We start from the raw sequence: 4,685 nt of genomic DNA, 5'->3' as shown, positions 1-4,685 counted from the left end.
TCTAAATTTTATGTTTTCGCTGCCGGTCGAGGAAATAAAAAGCAGAGAACCTTCGAATTTTATACAGCTAATCGGATCCAGATACAATCCAAGGCATAAATATCGAAAAAAAATAGTTTATCTCTATATTTCAACATATAGGAACAAAGAACACTTGGTCTCAGGACATCCTTGTAGACCCTTTTTTCAATAGGCGAGGAGCCGGTGACATTGAAAGTACCGTCACCCCGGAATTTTAATATTTTTGAAAAATTGATAATTGACAATTATACGAACAAAATCGCCTTGGTACGCGTTAATTTACTTAGCATATTAAAAAAAATTAATCTATATACGAGGGTGGATTGATAAGTTTCCGGCCTGACCAAGAAAAACAAGGTTTTTAAAAATTTTTTTTTTTTATTTCTCAACATAATCTCCTCCAAGGCTGATACATTTCTCATAGCGGTGTTCCAGTCTATTAATGCCATCTCTATAGACTGATTCGTCAAGCTCCTCAAAATAACCATTTACAGCTTCGATTACTTCTTCATTGTCCGCAAATCTCTTACCGCCAAGCCATTTTTTGAGATTAGGGAACAGAAAATAGTCACTCGGGGCTAGGTCTGGAGAGTAAGGAGGGTGCGGCATCAATTCAAACTTTAGATCGTTGATTTTAGCCGTCGCAACGATTGACGTGTGCGCTGGTGCGTTATCGTGATGAAACAAGATTTTTTTCTTCGCCAGATGAGGTCGTTTAATTTTCACCTCGTGGCTCAAACGTTGCAATAAGTCTGCGTAGTATTGACCAGTGATAGTATTACCCTTTGCAAGGTAATCAATGTATATAATACCTCTTGCATCCCAAAAAACAGTAGCCATAACCTTGTTCGCCGAAAAAATTGTTTTTGCCTTCTTTGGAGTTGGTTCCCCTGGTCCAATCCACTGTTTAGACTGTTCTTTGGTTTCAGGAGTGTAGTGGTGGACCCACGTTTCGTCAACGGTTACGAATCGACGCAAAAATTCGCTTGGATTACGCTTATACAATGACAAATTTGCGGTAGAAATGTTTTTTCGAATCAATTTTTGGTCGACTGTTAGCAAACGCGGCACCCATCTTGCACAGAGCTTTTCCATATGCAAATGTTGGTGCAAAATATGTTGCACACGTTCATATGACATCTTACAGGTCTCAGCTATCTCACGCACTTTCAATCTGCGGTCTCCCAGCACTATTTGATGAATTTTTTCGATCATATCTGGAGTTGTGACCTCAACGGGGCGTCCTGAGCGAGGCCCATCAGAGGTGCTCACACGACCCTTTTTAAACTCGGAAACCCACTGCTTAACGGTTGAATATGACGGGGAGGATGTCCCCAGTGTTGAGTCCATCTCTTTTTTAATTTCCTTCGGCGTTAACCCCTTCAAATAAAAGTATTTGATGACAGCACGATTTTCCTGCTTTTCCATTTTTACGAAAACCACAGAGGCGTCTTGTTCAGCGTGCTGTCAAACCTACACTAGCAAGGAGATCGGGCTGAAACTATAGCTACAAGCTATCCAAGGATGGTACTATAGAATGTCACCTCAAGGTAGGCCTAGTGGCGTCATCTCTTGGTTAGGCCGGAAACTTATCAATCCACCCTCGTACATATATAAAAGAAAGTCGTGTTAGTTACACTATTTATAACTCAAGAACGGCTAAACCGATTTGACTGAAACTAGTGGGGAGGTAGCTTACAACCAGGAGACGGATATAGGATACTTTTTATCCTGTTCCCGTGGGGGGGAGGAGTGGTAAAGAGGAGTTGTAATGTTTAAATGGAACATATATTATTTGTCGTCAGATTTACTTGAAACTTGGTCTTAATGGTCTCTCACATTTNAAGCTATCCAAGGATGGTACTATAGAATGTCACCTCAAGGTAGGCCTAGTGGCGTCATCTCTTGGTTAGGCCGGAAACTTATCAATCCACCCTCGTACATATATAAAAGAAAGTCGTGTTAGTTACACTATTTATAACTCAAGAACGGCTAAACCGATTTGACTGAAACTAGTGGGGAGGTAGCTTACAACCAGGAGACGGATATAGGATACTTTTTATCCTGTTCCCGTGGGGGGGAGGAGTGGTAAAGAGGAGTTGTAATGTTTAAATGGAACATATATTATTTGTCGTCAGATTTACTTGAAACTTGGTCTTAATGGTCTCTCACATTTTAAACAATTCAACCTCCAAAGGGGGGGGGGGGTGTTGCAATTTTAGTTTGGGACATACTTCATTTGTTGTTAAATTTACTTGAAACTTGGTACATATGCCGTTTGATATTATTAATCAAATGGAAAGAGGTTGCAACGTTTCCATGGGGTTTATTTTATTTGTACTCGGATTTACTCGAAGGTTGCTCATTGTTGAAATTAAGCAACTACGTCTTTTGGCAATCTTTAAAAATCAACCCTTAAGGATGAAATGTTGTTGCTACGTTTGTATTTGGAATCTAAGATGACGACATTACATAAAATTAAAACGTTGTAAGGGTGAATTGGGAATTAAAAGGTTTAATGGAAAAACAATATTAATTTCTGCGAGCGAAGCCGCGGGGAAAATTTAGTTTATAATAAAATAGAAAAAATGTTTTACCATCATCGCGAATTTTAAATAATTGTACTGTATTCGATAGGAAATTTGTTAATTACCAATTTTTTTTAGCCAAAGGGCGTAACATACCTAGTTAAAGGGTGTGAAAGAGGGTAAAATTTCACCATTACCGCTTACACTTGTTTTAAAGCGATTAACAAAAATATCTTGGTATGCATGTTTAAAAGTTACAGGAAGTATCTGGTATACCAATTCTATTTCATCGGCTTCCTTTACATCAATTATAAAAATCACCAAGTTCAATAATTTTATTTTAGAGTAAACATTCATGAGGATAAATACGACAAAAAGGAATTAAGTAAAATAATTCTTTTAGTTTATTTAAATTTTAAAAATAATTAATATTTTAAACAATTATATAATATTAATTTCGTAGAAGTATTTGATGCAAAATAAAATTATTGAACCTTGTGATTTTTATAGTTGATGTAAATGAAGCCAATGGATCAGAATTGGTAAGCCAGATACTTCCTGTAGTTTTTAAACATGCATACCAAAATATTTTTGTTAAGTACATTGAAACGCGTAAAATTAAAACAAAAGTGTCTACGCGATAATGGTGAAATTTTACCCTTTCAAACTTTTTCGGTTAAAAAAAATTGGTAAGCCAATTCTTTAAAATTCGCGATGATGGTAAAACATTTTTTCTTTTTTTTTATCCACTTTAGGAAAAGTAAATTAACGCGTACCAAGGCCATTTTGTTAAATATTAATTTTTTTCCGTGATGACAATACTTTAAATGTCACCGGCTCCTAGACTACAATCTTTTTTATATTTAGCGTTAAAATTTAGTAAACCAAACTAAAAAATTCAAATACTGAAAATGTTTTGTTCCAAGAAAATAACATATTAAAGTTGCTTTAAATAAAAGTAGTTTAACTTTAACTTATAAATTCATCGTTCTCCCTTGCGTATTTGGTCTTGGTGTTAGTTTTGGTCTTATTTGTTCAGTCTTAGTTTAGTCGTGCTCTTTTTCGTTCGATCTTGCTAGTATAAAGACAGTCTTGGAGTTGGTCTTGACCTTACATTTTCTCAAGAGCAAGACTAACACCAATTTTTTTCATCATTACCACCGAAGTACCTGGGGCCTAGGGCGACCGTCATACACGCCGTCTCCAGTTGTATTTTAAATTCATTAAAAATCAATTGAAATTACCTAGACCAATTTTACTTATCACTATTAGGCGTTTAAACTTCAAAATTGGTTAAAAAGGATCCTTACGTATGAATCATTTCCTTTGTTTTGCAAAACATATTTTCGTCAAAATACATTGTCACTTCTCATTCACCCTACTGCGTTTGTATATAATACAAATTAAAATTTGTTTTTAACATGGTGGCGGATCTTGTACATTCGTGACCCCATTTATAACTTTTATTGAAGGTTCCGATCCATGAAATAATAAAAGTCAAATATTAAAATTTTTAAATAGCCCGCAATTTTTAGAAGAAATACATAACTCGAATATATCGGGGGCTTGATGCTGAATGTTTTAGATCCGCCACTACTATTATAATTGGTGAAAACGTATCACCTTCGAGATGAACCGGTTTCCATTCTTCATGCTTCATTTCTGGCCTGTTATATTGGACAATTTCACAGACATGAGAAACACCGGAAGGCGATTTGGGACGGGGAGTACGATCAACTATACAAAATGATAAAAAGACACTGTAGTTTTCAACGAAAAGATTACAATCTAATTTAAGTAATTTAGTTAAAGATTAATGACTTTGCGGCATTATATCTTTCCTTCTGCTATTTCTAGAGATGCGGATAAACTGAAACGTCTGTTATTTAGAAAATACCACAAATGGCGCGGTAAACGCCATCTGTAGTACAGTGCTACATTTTAGGATTACGTATGCTTCAACAAGGTCCATTTAAATATATGGATATCTACTTGCTGAAACGAATCCCGGCGTAGCTAACCTCAACGTGATAGGCACGTTACTATAATCGAATAAAATAATTCGAAGTGGTCTGTATTCTGTCGAAACTGCCAGACGCGGATCGCGATTTCGATCTTTTTGGATCTCATCAGCGC

Source organism: Agrilus planipennis, unplaced genomic scaffold (genome assembly GCF_000699045.2).
Source record: "Agrilus planipennis isolate EAB-ADULT unplaced genomic scaffold, Apla_2.0 scaffold74, whole genome shotgun sequence".
In the NCBI taxonomy this organism is placed as follows: Eukaryota; Metazoa; Arthropoda; class Insecta; order Coleoptera; family Buprestidae; genus Agrilus; species Agrilus planipennis.
Note: the sequence above shows the minus strand (reverse complement) of the source record.